Source organism: Numida meleagris, chromosome 2 (genome assembly GCF_002078875.1).
Source record: "Numida meleagris isolate 19003 breed g44 Domestic line chromosome 2, NumMel1.0, whole genome shotgun sequence".
NCBI classification, from domain to species: Eukaryota; Metazoa; Chordata; class Aves; order Galliformes; family Numididae; genus Numida; species Numida meleagris.
The window spans coordinates 96,218,861-96,236,344 of record NC_034410.1 but is presented as its reverse complement, the minus strand read 5'-3'; positions in this window follow the sequence as shown (position 1 = coordinate 96,236,344).

Genomic DNA, 17,484 nt, shown 5'->3' with positions numbered 1-17,484 from the left:
TTGATCTTAAAGGAGACTAAAAATCCATACCAAGAGAAGCACTGAGACTTCATAGAAAGCTGCAATAATGGATCACAGTGCACAAAAAGTAAGAAAACAAAATCACTAAAAAATAACGCAAAATATATTGAGCTGCTCAAGATTCCGAGACACTCACTTATATTAAAATTGCTGGACAGGTAGTGCAGTAGAAAACTAACTTCTTAGATTAGCCATCAATGGATATCACACACCTATACTATCTACATATGCAATCTGCAAAATCAATGTGTGCACTATTAAGACATCAGAGCTGTTCATCTGAAGGGCAAATCTAGAATGTATACAATATTTCATGCTCCATTAACTATGAGGGTACATTATGTTTCTAAAATTAACATATTCTGCTTAGAAATCAATGAAGAGTGCGACACATATTTCTAAGAATCGTTGTCTTATAATAACAGAGACAACGTTGGCCCAAAACTAAATAAAATGTACTTAAAGAAGAAAATGAAGAAAGTACTGTGTAATGTGCAAATAAAATTAAAAAAAAAAAAAAACAAAACACCAGCGGCTGTTAGGCTACTTGGATGTTTGCCTCCTTGGAATCAAAGCTAGTGATGAGGCTGGAGGGAAGCGAGTATGATCATTGCAGCAGTCATAGACAGATACCTGAGGAGCAGAGCACCAAAGCCTGAGCCTTGCGCTGACTTCCACAAAACATTTGGCTAAACATAGCGATGGGTCATAAAGGAAAAGATTAACCCTATTGCTAGCACTGCTAAAATACACAGATGAAGTGGTAAACACTGGTCACAGGTAAGCAGCACAAAATGTTAGCCCTCCCAACACTTTTTTGTTTTACCTGAACAGAATGAGCAGATATTACCTAAGTGACAAAACTTTCAAGATGAAGAGTCATCCGGATCAATAATTTATTCTTCATTCTCTGGACAGAGATCCTGCTCAAAAGGTATATATTAACAGTCCTGTTTTTAACGGTGACAACAAAGACCAGGAAAATGCTGAAACATGAAAACCCTCATACAGTCCTCACATTACAAAGATTCGCAGTTGCTCATCTGACACTCTTCTGATGTCAGATAAGAAAGAACTGGAAAGTTTATTGGAAATAATGTTGACACAGCAAAGAGGAGGAAGCACTACTTTGATATTTCTCCTTCAAGAAGCTTCATCCAGAAGGGTAGCAGGAGAGCAGAAGAAAACTGGGCAGGAAGAAGTTTGATAACACAACAGAAATGGCACAGGAAAAGAATGAAGATGTATACTAGCATGCAAGACAGTGTAAGAAAGAAGTAATGTAGGATTCTGTGATCTTCAGACCAGAGGGTAGAGATACAGTCTGATACAGGAAAAGGCTTCCTTACCAGTGTATGTAAAAAATTGATTCACACAGCACAGCACTATCAAATCAGACAGCCATCCAGCTGACATCCTGTAGCACCAATCCCCTAGAGTCCTGAAAGAGCTGATTTGGTCAATGTAAGTTTTGTTAAAAAAACAAATAGGTTTTCTGATGCCTCTCTGTGGTTCTTGGATCAGGCCCAGAGCACACGGGTGTATGCATGTCCCTATGAATCTCATTGGGAGTACTTATACAGCTATTTAAAAATAGGTTACAAAAAAACACCCATGTCAAATTTTCTTGTGAAATAATTCAGTTTAATTATCTGTGTTGGGGGCTTGCACTCACAAATAGGTCTCAATGGCCCAGACCAGCCTCGTTCAGGACCTTCACCCACACACCCACTGCCTGTTGGTGCAGGATCCATTTCAGCTCTGCCCTGGGTAGTCCATCCCTGCCAGAGCTACACCATAAGAGTGTCAAGTCTCCAGCCCTGTCTCCCGCTGTTCTTCACTGGACTCCCTAGATGAACCTCAGCCCATGCTCATCACCTAATCTAATCTTGATTGCTCACTGTCCACAGGACAGTCACCAACACATCCCTGCTCAGATGCTGTGGGACTGCAATCATCTTGGAGACATCCCCTGCATCAGGGCTGCCCTTCAATCATACTTTTTTTTGTAGTAGCCTGCTCTTACTGCTCCTGGGCAATTACCATTATACCAGTAGCACTCTTAAATGAAATACCTCTAGAAGGGTCAAACCCTATAGAAAAAAAAAATGTTGTGTTGCCAATTCAAGAAGAAATGAAGTTGCACATTTAATATCCAGGCAAGATAACTGTTTTGGCACCTCCAGATATTCCAGACTGTGTAAGAAATCAATTCAGACAGAGAGAGAGCAAGTTAGTACTGTAGAATACAGCGGCTCTACTGTATAATCTGAATAAACACTGAATATCTTTCCCCACCTTTCAGCAAAGATTTAATGCAGGAGTCTGTGGTGAGCTAAAATAATACTGAGATTTCATTTTATTTATAAAATACACCACAGATCATTTATTAACACATGAAGTATCATAAATAATTAAAACAGGTCTGTAAATGTCAAAATCAATGCGCAAAATATATTAGCTGATTTTTGCACTTACACTGAGTTTATTTGCTTAGTCAGTAATTTGGAAAAGACCAATTTACAATGGGTTGCGTCAGTAACGATGTTCCTCCATAAATATATTTTATAAACTAAATTATCTGTTAGAAACAGAAATCTAAAGAGTCACTCATACCCTGACGAATTCTCTCTTGTCTTCAAAAACAAAACCAAATCTCTCTAGTGTCTAATCCTAGAAGTTCTTGGCTCATGGAAAATTTCTCATAAATGTTGATGGAGACAGCAGATTAAATCCATCAGGAATTTTACATGAATGAGGACTTTATGAAAAGTATAGATGAAATTTTTCTTGTCATCACATGAATGCACATCAGAGGAAAGGATAAGAAATTCCCCTCCCTCTTTCTTCATGGCTCCCTTTTGCAAACCCTTTGCCAGAGCAAGCTATGAACAATAATCTGCGCAATTTGGAGAAAGCCGCACACCAACAGATTTCTTTTTCACGCAGCATGATTTCTTTTACAACACTTAGGAACAGTGCTATGTTTCCCAGTTGTTACTTACTAGAACATTACTTATTAACTATGCTCAGAGGCACATGTTTGTCTTGTCTATACAGCATCCTTCTAAAGTTCATTAACTGTGACCTTAGGGGGATGTACACCCAAGAGATGGTGTGAGGGGAAATGGGAAAAGGAAGAAGAAAACCTTTCCAAGTCTTCCTAAGCAGCATACATCCAATTAATAAATTATAACCTGTGAAAAGCATAAATCACACCTGTGTCTTTATATACCAGCTAGATCCCAGGAGGCATTTATCTCAGTGCTCTGGCATAACTTGGCATCACTGGACAGCTACCATCACAGGAGAAGGACGGATAAGCCCCACTGGTAAGCCCCACTGAGCCTAAAAAAAGATTTTGGCCTTACACTAAATTTTAGCAACTTAAAAAAAGGAAAAATCCTCCACAAAAATAAATCCATGTAAATACACTGACTTCCATAGAGTAGCAATAATTTAGTGTAGTTGAAGATCTTAGCTACTCAGAGTATGTTTTGATTTCCAGATATATCTCACTCGTGCTCCTCTGTTTGAACCACATCATGACTTAGTCATTCTTTGGAAGTAGCAACCGCAGCCATGATATGTCATATAAGTTATGGTCTAATATAACTGACTTCAAAACCTGCAGAGTAAAATATCACCATAAGAGCTTGAAAGTAAACTTTTTGCTGATAGAATGCAGGCAGCAAAATCAGAAAACACCTGTTTTTTCTCCTAGGTAATTTTTGGACTTCACTTTCTCCAAAGTCTCTCACATTTGGTCTGTTTTCAAGACTTGCTAGTTTCCCTTTGAAACATCTCCAAATACAGTCTGTTTTCCCTGTCCAGATTTACCGAGCCACTACTCATCTCATGTCCCAGCTGCCTGTCTTCCAGGTGTAATTTTTGTTTCCCAGTATTAACCTGGCTTCCCTAAGCCCATTCAAAATGTTGCTGTCAAAATTACCTTTCTGCTTTATGACTTTTATCATGATGAATCATGTGCTTCCTTATTTACTTCTCCAGTGAGTAAAAGATTCCTTTCTAACACCATCTTCTGATGCTCAGGGTAACTGAGATACTCTTTGTGCTGAATGTTGCAATAAACTTTCACAGATTTTAGCAAACCAAACACAGTGTGAAGTACTTCTTGGGAAAAAAAAAATTGCTCTGTTCTAGGTTAAACCAGTCCATTTTAAAACCAGACTTCAATCTTCTTTTTTCCCCATTACCCTTTTTTAAAATGAAAATGAACAGGATTTCCTTGCACCTTGAGACACAAAAAATATTATTTCAATAAGTAAAGCAATAGCATCCCTCATAATACTCTAGCTTCTATTTACAAGTTCTGCACCTAGAACCTGCCCTACAGTGGGGCAAGCCTGGCAGCCTCTCCAGGCAAGCCTGGCAGCCTCTCCAGATGGAGCCCTTCATCGCTGTAAAGCAGAAAAGAGCCTGGCTGCCTGCTCCCAGGGAACAGGGTGTATGGCAAAACAGACTAAAGACAGGAGGAATGGCAGATACACAAGAGTATTGTGCCGCTATTGACAGGGACCTTGACAAGCTGGAAAAACAGGAAAATAAGAGCATTCTGAAGTTCAACACAGCCTGGGGCCATGTCCTGCACTTCAGGAGTAATCACCCCATGCACCTGTACAGCCAGGGCTGACTGGCTGGAACAACAAGTTTGCAGGAAAGTTTTGGGTGTCTGGGTAGGCAGTAATATGTCTTCATGCTAAGAAGGCTGAGAGCCTCCTAGCAGGCATTAAGAAGTGCACCACCAGCAAGTCAAGTGAAGTGTGCTCACTTGGAGAGTGCTGTGACCAGTCCAGGGCATTCCAGAACAAGAGAGACGTGGACATACTGGAGTGAGACCAGCAAAAGTCTACAAAGCAGATTAAAGGCTTGCAGCATCTGACATATAAGGAGTGGCTGAGGAAGCTGGGACTCTTCAGCCTGGAGAAGAAAAAACTCAGATCAAAATACCTAACGGAAAGGAATAAAGAAGATGGAGCTAGTGGCAGGACAAGACACTAAGGGCTGAGTTTATAATACAAGAAATTCCATCCTAGACATAAAAAATATTTATTTTTTTTTACCACAGCGGTGATTAAATATTGGAACAACATACCTAGAGAGGGCCCTGAGAGGTTCCATGGAGATATTCAGAATGTAATTGGGCATGGCCCAGAGCAACCTGCTCTAGCTGATCCTACTTTGAACCAGGGGTTTGTCTGGATGAGAGGTGCCTCTCAACCTCAGCCATTCTGTGTTCCTGCCAAGACTCTGCTCTAAAGAACCGGAATAGTCCAAAAAAAGGAAAGGCTGAGAGACATCCGCCTTGTAAAAGCTTTGTGTATTATACTTTGCTATTATATGAGAGCCTTAAGTGCCTGGTTCAGATCAGGAAATCAGGGCAGTGCCCAGAAAAAGATGTGGCTGTCCAGCCCCAGGGGACTATCAATCCTGGAACAAGTCATCTCTCTTTCCCTGAAATACTTCGTGCTAATCTTGCCTGATGAACTTCTCCAAAAGGATGCATTTCTGTAGAAAATACGGACGTGTCAGAAACATCTGCTAACAACATTCCAATCAGGCGCACATATAAATATTTCATTTCCTTCTTAGACATATAATTTCATTAATCATTAGAAAGCAGAAAATATTCTAAAAGTGCAAAGCAAGATGACTACAATATACACTTCCATGCATCTGTCTGACATAAAATATGTTTGCATCCTTAACACAAGGTATGTTATCCAGTCTTCATAACCATGAGAATTCTTTCCTTTACTGGGTCTACTTGCTTCTGGTCAAATTGAAAGGGACAGTCTTGTCCTCTTATATCACGCGTTTAAACACAAACAGTGCATCTCACCTATAACTGAACTTTCTGATTTTCTTTAATTTTGCATCCTCCAACATAATTTGCAGACTTTCTTCTACATCATTTTTCTTCTCTATCATGTTCTCTACATACTTTTGCTGAGGTTGTACTGAAAAGGGGTTTCTGATATTTATTTTGATATATCCACCAACATTCATCCTTTCATCTGGTGCTCACTGTCAGGAATTGCTTTTATACTGGACTATCACGGCCTCCCCCAGCACCACTGACCTGTTACCATTCAGGTCATCAGGTAGGAAAAAGGGATTTTACATGGAAGGCCCTATCCTGGCATTATCAGGCACAAGAGCTGAGATGTCATGCCTGATGTCTGACACAGTCTTGCTGTGCCTTAAAGATCAGATGTTGTTTCTGAAATACTCTGAAAATTTAGAAATAGGGAGAACATTTCCTTAAATTATAGACCAAAAGAGATAGATACTTATCCCAGAAAAAGTAAATATTTGTTCTATAGGTGGACAATACTTCTGACTTTTTGAGTGTGTACTACAAACAACATGCAAGATAGCCAGACGTGCGCCAATCTTTTTATATTGCTGCCAAAGCTTATTAGCCAAAGCTGTTCCAAAGGAGTTAATCCGTGAGAATTCGAATATAACGGATAGTAGCTGAGAGCCAATCAGCTAAAATCATCGTGTTGCTTCATCATTTTTTGCATTTGGAAAGGCTCTGCAGAACTCCCAACTCATCATTACTTTGAAGAGACACCGACACATGTTTTGCTGGAGAGCTGCAGTAGCACTGTACTCCATGCTGGCTTTAGCATAGGGCTTTCCCCACAGCAGACTTCCGGACAAAATGTTAAGAGTACAGAGGTTGAGCTGCTGCAGCAAAACAGACACACAAGAGTAAGCACTTCACTGCTCTTTTCATGTCTGTTTAAACCTAGCTGTTCACGATCAACTCCAGTTATCCGTCAGCTAATATTTCACTGAGCACTTTTTTCTCTTTTTTCTTTTTTAAACAGAATTGTTTTTTTACAAGTCGGAGGTAATAGAAATAGCTGTCCACACACTAAGTGAAAATAGGAAGACATTTAGGTGATCTTAATTCTTGCTGAGTAGGTCACTGGAACAGTCCTGGTCTGAGTTTACTATGGAAGGATGCATACTCCGTCTGAATCCTGCCTACAGATGAACAACACGGGTGGCAGCCATTTCCTCTCATATCCTGACTTCCACGGAAAAATCTTTGGATGAATGGCCCAAAGAACAGCCACAGTGAACTTCAGCAGGTCCATGAGTGACATTGGCACACAGTGTCCCATGATATAAAACAGCAGGTCGCACTTTTAGATGTGGCGCTATTTTACTTGACAATTTTCATTTTTGTGAGAAATCACATCTAAACCTAGCACTTCAATCTCATGTTCTCGCTGTATCACTTTGTTTGTCCTTTGTTCATCTTCAAGATGAACATAAATAATATACTTCAAAAAAATGACAATGATTTCAAATAAACACTAAGTACCTCAGACAACTTTCTGAAGCATTAAAGGACAGACTGGTAGAAATGGCATCGTCAACAAGGACAATAATCAGAAGAATAGTAATCATGATAATGCAAGTCTCTATTTCCGAGTGCTCCAGCTCTCAATAGAAATACCGTTTAAAAGGGAAAATGGAAAAAACAAGCATCTCTAGAACCTTAAGAAGGAATCAAAAGCAGTGGTTGTAGTTACAAGACATACAGTTTGAGTCTTCTGGAAAAGAAATCAAGCTTTAAAGAAGGCTCTTTTTTTATTTCACACATACTCAATGCCAGGCAAATCCCCAGGCATTAAAGTTTGCTTTTCTCCCAGCACTCTTAATGTAGTTGTGATCCTTAAAAAATACTCTGTCTGCACCTCACAGAAAAACCCCAGGATGAATGTGATAGTGGGCTGGCCAAGGTATTGTATCAAATTAATCAATTTCAAACTAAACATATAAATAAATAAATACTCTATAGGTTTTTGCAGTCTAAGATTTTAAAAGAAATCATCCTAAATTCAGAGCAGTTAAAAATGAATCATTACAGAGAGACAACAAAGGGGAAAAGTGTTCAACATTTAAATAAGAACATGACTCTGAACACGGAGGTTAAATTTAGGGTTTCCCTTCTCCCTGTGACTCAGCCAGGCTGTCACACATGGAAACTTCCTGCATTGTAGTGCACTTTCAAGAACACAGCAGTGCATACAACCACCTTGCAGCCCACTTTCTGTTTTAACCCACCTCCCACCATCAGTTTCTTATGCCACATATCTTCAATTTGATGTTATTTCATATACGAACTATCAATTATAATACACAAAAAGCAGTCTATGTCACTGCCCCAAAGTATTTCCAATTGGCTGTGACAACCTACAAACAGAACTGGGGAAGGAAGCTGCTCAAAAAGAAGCACTGGTATGTAGGGAGGAATGTGAAATCAAATGGCTGCTTTGAAGTACATCTGTACAATTAGCATTTTAAAATTCATTTCATTTTAGTAGATGTTAGGAGGGGTACGAGCTCATTGAAAGACAGAAGAAGTTTTGTACCACTCTCAGCATATCTAACATGGGAATCAGCTGCACAATCACAGGGGCACCATGCTGCTCGCTACTCCCATTTCCCTCCATCCTTTCCCCAAAAAATCCAGCTGAGCTCTGGCGCGTTCATGCTTTCCTGTTCAGAGGAGCACAGACTACAAGGTTTTGCTGTGACAGTTTCTCAACTCCCTCATTTTCTACATACAGAAAGCAAAGCTGTCTGGAAAGATCTGAAGGACAGACTTCCTCATTACTGAGGATGTTGCTCCTGAGCTCGTTTCATGGCATGTCCATGCAGTGACATGTCTGTGCCAGCAGGACAGGCTGCCTAGCAGCCTCACAGCAGCTCCAGTACTTGCTAATAATGAGCTAATGGTTTATAAAAGAGAGCGCAGCAGTGGCATAACCAGCACCACACAAGAAGATACCTTACAAAAACAGGTACTTGCCAGAACATACGCATACGCGTCATCAATTCCTGTGTGACCCCACTTTCCTTTCACCCCATAAGTCAATGTACCACATTTATGTTGTAAAGCTTTTCCTTCACCAACCTGTCAGAGAGGACTATCCCCATCCTGAGCTGTGGAAGCAGATATCAGGTACTCGATACTGGTCACTGTGGCTTCCATCTGTACAACACAGGCAGCATTGCTCAGGGGACTGATGGATCTGATCTGCTTTCAGTACATATGAGCCCTACAGCTATTAAGCCCATGAGACTGAACTAAAAGAGCAAAACAGCAAAAACTGGGGTACAGTGTAACTGCAGGAATGTGTCCCTAGTGAATTTAAATCACAACGTAGCTGCAGTCTTGTGTTATCCTACCATGGGTGTCCGCATAAGTATATAGCTAATCACACCTTTGTGACATCTCTTTTCTTTGGAATTTCTGATACACAACGTTGCTCATGATTTTGTTGTATATACCTCTCAGGCACTAAATAAACAGCAAAGAGCAATCATGCTAAGAATACACTGAATATTTTGAAAACAGATTGAAGACGTCTGGGACTATATGCAACCCCTGCAGGATCCATCTTTCTCATCTAATGAAGTGAGCACTGGTGACAATCAGGGCCCCAACACGGGGCAGCAGAAACATGGGAACTGTGTCAAGACAAAGAAATTCCAGACAGCCGGCCAAACTGTGCACTGGGCACTCATCCTGGAGTCCTGAATTCACTCGTTGGACCCTATGGGTCACCCAGGGCAGGCCCTGTCCCACCACCCAACCAGGGGCAGGGCAGCCATGGGCATCAGGCCAGCTCCCTGGGGAAAGAGATAGGTTGAGACAGGGGCAGGACATTTCTCCCCAACCTCAATGGGCCCAGAGGGTATACGGAGGGCTGTGAGTGTGCCTTTCTTGCACAGCCTCCTGAGGAAGTGGTGGCTACATCTGCAGCAGCAGCCATGGAGGCTCCAGGGTAACAGGTCAGTGAAATAAAAAGCTGTTGCCAAGTACCTGATTTTCATCCTCCACCTCATTTCAGGAGTTTTACTACGGGCTAGGCTGACCCTAAGTCCTGTGGGCTGAACCCTTATAAGCAGGTGGAGCACTCATTTGCTGGTCTACTTTCATCTAAACTGGAGTTTGGCCCAAGCACTCTGGGACTAGCTTAAAACACAAGCAGGGAAAATCAGAAATTTTTGCTTCAGGAGAACATCCCTAATGTGGACACAAGTACTAAAAAGGATGCACTCAGTACACTGCTGTTTTTATCACTGGTTCCAATTTGTCTTGATTATTTCTAATCTTTGTGAACAGGGTGCTTAATGAATGGCCTCAAGCTTTCCCACTGCCAGCAATGGTAGCACCTTGTCATTTACTATTGTTAAAAATCCCCCATCACAACACACAAAACGGAAATTTAAAAGTAAAAAACTGTGCAAAAATATGGAATGAGCTACTTGTAGGAAATTCTTGAAAGGTACTGAAACCACGGAGCTTTAAAAGCCAGCCTTTATGCAAGTTGTACTGAAAGTTAAAACCTGGGACCGGTTAAATCTCTTCAGAATTCAGGCATGAAATGTCTAGTATCACAGCGCTTGCTTCATGCAAGTAATGACTGCTTGGAGAGACATTACAATAATTTTGTTTCCTGAAATTTTCCCCAGTCCATTTTTTAAAACGTGTTTTAAATAAGTAATACATTGTTTGTAGTTGTCTGCCTTTGAAATTTAGAAACTGAAGCAAATAAAAGTTAAATGAATTGTTCAGAGTTCCATAGAAGTCTGTGGCAGAACTTCATTTTCAGAGACGAAATATGCAGTGGTCTGAGTTGCCATTTAGCTTTTACTTCTTTTATAAAAGCAGGAACTTTTCCTCTGTGAGTAGGGAGAACTCTACGAAAATATCTGTATTCTGGAGAAATGCTTAAAATAAATCACATTTCTGCTGAGTCTATGGTGGTTCTGTGATGCTAAATCATGGGGGATGCCCCTGAGTAAGAGATCCCACTGACAACATTGCTAGCAGTACAGGCATCTTGATAGTAAATCTTCAGGAAACGACATTTCCTCATTAGCATTCCGAAAGAAAAAGGTATGTAGGACAACCCTAAGTGGAAGGACACACAAACCTTATGTTGGGTTCAAGTAGATTTTAAAATATAGGATTACATTATCCTACATAATTTAGTAATTATTTACTACAGTACCTTACATTTTTTAAAATGACAAATTTCTATTATTTACTCACGGAAAAAGTTTGTGCTTATCTAAAAAGTAGTTGACCAAAACCTGGTGGATGAAAGATAAAAGTTGTGAATAAGTTTTGTTAGCAACTATGTGGAAGTTCATATACTTTGTTAATGTATTTTAAAGTACCTAAATATAAAAATACAGGCCCTCCCAGGTTCCAGTCCTCTATCTTATATTCTCATCACTGTCACCATGGAAGTCACAATGAATAGTCCTCATCAATGTTTTTTTCTAAAACTGTGAGGGCTGATTGCGGAAGATACATATGCCTTAGAAAGATCTCCTCTTTCAAAAAAAATACATGCCTTTTTTGTTGGACATACGCATGCATCCTTTCTTCACGTTCAGCTCTGTATAAATTCCCACTTATTCCTTACCAAAGTTAGCACTCGCTCTGATTTCAGCTAGCGGGGAGACAGATTACCATGCAGACAATGTACTTGGGGTTCCCTGAGCAAAGAACAAAGTTCAGAAAAATCTACAATAGAACTCTGCAGAGGCAGTTCTAACTCCAAAACAGACACTGTAAAGATAAGGAAATAAGTTTATTAGATCAAAAGGCACAATACTAAGGACAAGAGATCAATCTTGGGAAAGTGTCACTTTGCAAGATGTGTGAGGAATGCTGTTGGGGCTTTTTGGTGCATTTTTGCAGTATGTTTTGGGTGAAATCTCCACCAGGATTTGCCCAGTGTAGTGCAGCACACTCCTAGCTTGGACTGATGAGGAAAACACACTGAAAGACAGCAGCAGGAATAAAATTTCTCCAACTGCTACAGCAAGACATGCCTCTGTGCACTACAAATAGTCCTAAAGAATATAAATTACCCAGTTCCAGAAGAAGAGAAAAGGGGGATGTCCCCCTGCAAGAGACCAGGAGGAGATAAAGAGAGCCTGCCATCAGGCAGTTACAAGCAATCACAAGTGACTAAGTCACGAAAGATTCACTCACAAATTTTTTTCTGCTTAAAATGAATTTGAAAAACCCATAGCACTGCCTTTGTCTGTGACTCTAAAGATGTTCCTACTGTTGCATCGTCAGGCACCATGCAAAATCTTTTTGTCTAACAATTATTTAATGCTGACCTCAATTAATTCAAAGTGAATTAGAGATGAACACCACAGAGCTGATACATACTTAGAACAGCCACAAAACCACCATAGTTAGAAGAAAAAGAAAAATCAATTAGTGCTACAAACCCTCAAGACTTCAAGGCATCATCAGCTATTAGCTGATGAGCTTTGGAACAAACTTACTCTGCAAGCAAGTACTGCAGATATCTGCAGCCCTCCAGCCATTGGCAGCACTAGTGTACCAGACAGGACGAGCTGCTGTTTGGATCCAACGAGGCAATGCCCCTGTTACACCATTTCACTGAATTCAAAGGCGTCAGAGACAACTTCTGGCTTTTCTGACATTTCACACATCAGTTGTGAAGGATCCATACCTCAGTGCTGATGGCAATAGTGTCACCGCTAGGAATTTAAAGCAGGGCAGATAGAATATCCTTCATTCAGGGAACCCCCAAAACCTGCATAAATATTTTACATGCTCAATTTTTTATTATTTATTTTTAATGAATAGAACAATGTCATCTAGCATGAGATTCTGCCACTTCTGGAGCAGAACTCAGCTAATCTAAATTAGTACATGCTTGCATGCAGAAAGCAAAAAAAAAAATAAACATATCCTGTTAGAACTACAGGGGAATTTCAGGTAGGCAAAATCTAATTACTCAACATGGAATACAGCCAGTGACACCAAGTAATGCGTTTTTTCTTGTGAAATGTGCTGTAGGATTTTCTTTTAATAGTTAGACTTGCTCTGAGCCTTCACTTTTTATTTAATCTGAAAGATGGAGAATGTGCTCATTTGTGTAAAATCAGTTATAATGGATATAATGAAAATTTACACAAGTCTTGTATAACTAGATTTAACGGCTAGAATCTGAAGTTTAGGTTTGGACAGCAGTAGGCCACAAAGACACCTTTGTATAATGTTGAAATTTTTTGGCAGAGACTGGAGACAAGTGGCAATAAAAATTTAAGTGTTGAGACTGTCTTTTAAAATACTTCGCACACTTCATAAATAATACTCTGTATTTTCAGAATATTAATAAAACTGTCCTGCTTCTGCCCCTCCGGTTTTAGTATCCACCATGTCCCTTTAAAGCTATGACCTTGAAAAGGGGAAGAAGGCAGAAAGCAAAGCCAGTAACAGGGCTCACATCTTGAAGAAACAAAACCAGAAAATGAGCAAAATACCTCCCGCACCAACAGTTCAAAGACTAGCTGTCTAATTTCTAAGCAGGACTAATTTGTGTGTGTGTGTGTGCACCTAATGCCAACAAAATGACATAGGTAATTACATATGATTTCCGCATTGCACAAAGATATAGGTGGCCCATTGAACCATGAGCCAAATTCAGTGAATTCTTTATGTGTGATGGCAAGCATTTGGCAGCTTAGCACTGTTGATCCTTGCAATGGTTAACATCGGTGCTCTGTACCAACAGTTGACATTACTAGCTTTTAATTCCTGCCTCATGCCTTTGGGATAATTCTGCTGTGAAACAGCCAAATTCATTAGTTTGCCACTCAAAGGCAGCAAAGAAAACCACAGTGTACAACTAGCAAGAGGAGAAAGACTGGAGCACTAGGCATGGGTGCACCAATCTCTTGTAGAGGCAGCACTTTGGCTTACTCATTAAGGCCCAATGAAAGCAGGAGGTAAGGAGATCCTTTCCAGAAGAATTGATATCCCTCACTATAGCATCATAAAAAAAAAAAAAGAGAAAAATGAATTAGCAACTGTATTTTTTTCCAATTCCTTGGGTCTTTCCAGTATGTGAAGAAGTGCAATCTCATCCCCCAGATAGCTCACATTACACCTACATCTGGCTTGCACCTCACCTCTCTTCATCTGTTCAGGTTCCAGAACAAACAAAATCCTCCTCCTCTTGTTCACAAAAGAAGTTTTCTTCATATTCATGTTATTTACTGAAGAGATTACAACCAGGGTGATCCCTGTTTATCTCTGTAAAATTGGGGGGGAAAAAAAAAAAAAAAAAGTGCTTCTAATACCTAGATATGAGGGAAAAAAGTCTTGAGCTGTGGGTCTCAGCAACCACAAAGGTATTACTGTTGCAGAACCACCTACAGGCCCTGTGATATAATACATCAGAAGTTACCATTTTCTGTGCCAAATCCTGAGCTGACAGCATATGATGAGTTACCGTTTTTTCTGGTTCCCATTCCCAGCAGATAACACCATCCAAGTCTTGGTGGCAGGCAGAAATGTCCTCAGGGCACACAGCAGGCAATCTAATTTGACAGGAGGCTGCCATGGGTCTTAAGTCCCACAAAGTTAAGAGGTAGAGGATGAGGTCAAGAACACCACTTTTGCTGTGGTGAGCACTGCCATGCAGGAGAGCACCTGGGCCTATTCAACTGGTGCTTCACCTCCTTTGGAACTCCAGTAACTGGAGTCAGCTCCCTCTGACTCGAACTGAGTGTACGCAGCTTAACAGAGTAACCAAAAATGCTCCATTTTGCTCTTCTACTCTCTGGACTTTCATTTATAACCTCAAGTACAGAATTCAGATTTTTGGAGTTGAAGATCATAAAATATCCCCAGTTGGAAGGGACCCATGAGATGAATAACATAGGGCAAATGCAGAGCCTTGGACTTACAGGTATTTTAGAAATTCAGCTTTGTCATCTTGGAATTGAGAAGGATCTGTATGCTGAAAGACCCAAATCTTGTTCTGTGATTGGGATCATCTCTGTTTTGTTTGTTTTTAAAACCAGATTCAGTAAATACAAAACTGTGTGATAACTAACTATATCAATCAGCCTATCTCAGCAAAACAAACCAGTACATTGATACAATGTTGTAATTCCAGATATTTAGGCAAGTGGCAAACTGTTTTTTGAAAGTAAGGAACTCAGCATATGGGTATTTCAAGATTTGCGTCAACAGATGCAGTGAGTATCCTCCAACTGAAGCAATTCAACTCATACGTACAGTGCCATGATTTAAATTCAGTTAGTAAAAATAAATTAGTTTTTTAATAAACAAAAGTAATACTTCAGAGCACATGCTGCTAGGATAAGGGGCATAGTTAAGGTAATACCATCAGAGAGCTTTAGCCAAAGCCATAAAGCACAAATTTGGAGCAGAACCCTACCTATGTTTGAACCTGCTCAGAAGCAGAGTATTTTTATTCAGGTCTCTGTGGAAATTGTTCCTGTAAGCACAAAATCTGCTCTTCGCCTAGCTTCTAGCACTTCAAAGCCTGGGTTTGTGCCACAGGACAAAATAGCTATTGAGTGAGACAGGGAGCAAAAGCTTTCTGAAGCCACGTTGCCAACATGACTCAAAACACTATGAAGGGACCATCTATAAAGCTTGGAAGTTAGTTCAAGCTCTCTTCATGCTCGTTTTTTTGCTTTTCTCCTGAAGCTACCAAAAAGACATCAATTAATGCTTTAGAGCTGTTGGCATCGCTAACTGGCATGAAAGCCTCAATTCACCTCCTGAAGGGTAGTGATTTTTTCACCTCTTTGCTTACTGCAACTGTAAAGATTAAATACCGTATGATCTATGAATTCTTTATATTTGTCTTCAACATTAATTGCTATAACAGGAAAATGATTGTGCTACACAACCAGTGAGTGGCTAGGCAGTAGAGAAAATATTTTTACGGTGAATAAATTATATGCAGGACAGGGGTATGTATGAGTTCATTTCAAGTGATTGAGCAATTAGCTGTTGTCTGAATTCCTGAAAGCTGGAAGCTGCCATCAACAGCGTATTTATTTTTTTGCTGCAAAATAAACAGGTATGTGTACAGGAGATTTTCTCTAGGGCCTTAGTATCTACATTCAGAGCACTGGCAAAGCATCTGATAAATGAAACAAAAAATACACTTTACACAAAGTTAGGCTATGTTAGTGTTCAGATGTAATTTAAACAAATTAGATAACAAAAGTAAAGAAAACCAGTGGAGATAGGAGGAAAACTGTCAACAGTTTACAGGCGTTTGGCCCGGTTCCGTGACGAATGGGATGGGGGACCCATGGGCCCATGCCCTGGGAAAAGGGAAAAGGGGAAAAGGGTAAGGAGATGGCCCTGAGAGCAAAGAACAGCGGCAACAATCTGAGGAGAAACAAACTAATTTACTAAATAAGATATCGGAATGCAAAACAACACACTATAATACAATATCATTACAATTTAAGCTGATAAGTCCAATACAATGAGAGAGAGTGTCCCAGTCTTAAAGGTAGGCCTTACTCTAGTACCGACGGTGAGACGGCTGTTGAGCGAGATGCTGCCGGGACGAGAGACGGGTGGAAAAAAGGGATGAGGTCTCGTGATCTGCAAGTTTTTATCTTTTCCCTCTGGCCGGAAATGGTAACAGAGGAGCAAAGTACCTTGGGGAATGTAGTAGTCCTTCTCTTCTGAGAACCAGGTACATACACTACATGATGTTATGATGTGGAATACCAATAACCGAAAATCATAAAACCATGACAAAAACAAATCATGCCTGCACTTTTATTTAAAGACTGGCTAAAAAGACCATAACTACATCCTAAATGCATGACAGAAAAGGGAGAAAAAGTTGATTTCATGAGTCATAATAAATCTGTTTTTTTTTTTCCTAAAAATCATACGTGTATCAAATCTTTTGTATTTCATGTTTATCTACAGAATTTAAAGCTACTGTAAATATGTATTTTTAAAAATATTATGCCTGATCTGGAAACAGGCATTTCAGTCACACTCCATGAAATGTGGAATTTTGTCCACATTCTCTCCATGCCTTTTGTTAGCCATTTGTCTTTTGTGGCTGGCAACTTTCAGCATTAAATATGTGTAAATTATTACTTTCGCTAGAAATATTATCAGCACTGCCGTCATCTAAAAAGCAAGAACAGATATGGAAATAGTAATATTATTCAATCTGTACTCCCACAGTGTCTGAATGGATGAAGTGTTCAGTTTGACAGAAAAAATCCAAAGTATTCCAGACATCACTTCTGAATCCAACCACTATCATTTTCAAATTCAAGGAGTTTTGATTGAGTCATTAGTCTTAGCAGTTGTTATGCTCTGTCATTCTGGAGGTTACTTACGTTATTCAAATACCAAGTTGACAAAATATAAAAAATTCTTATAAAAGATTATCTATATAAAAGGTTTGGAATCTCTAGATATTGTCTTTAATAATAAAAGAAGACATTTCTGATTTGTTGTCTAGAAAAAAATTGTTATAATTTCTTAGAGTTTTGGAGTGCCAGAGCACTACGAGGGAAGTATAAAACACATAAACTTGGGGGAAA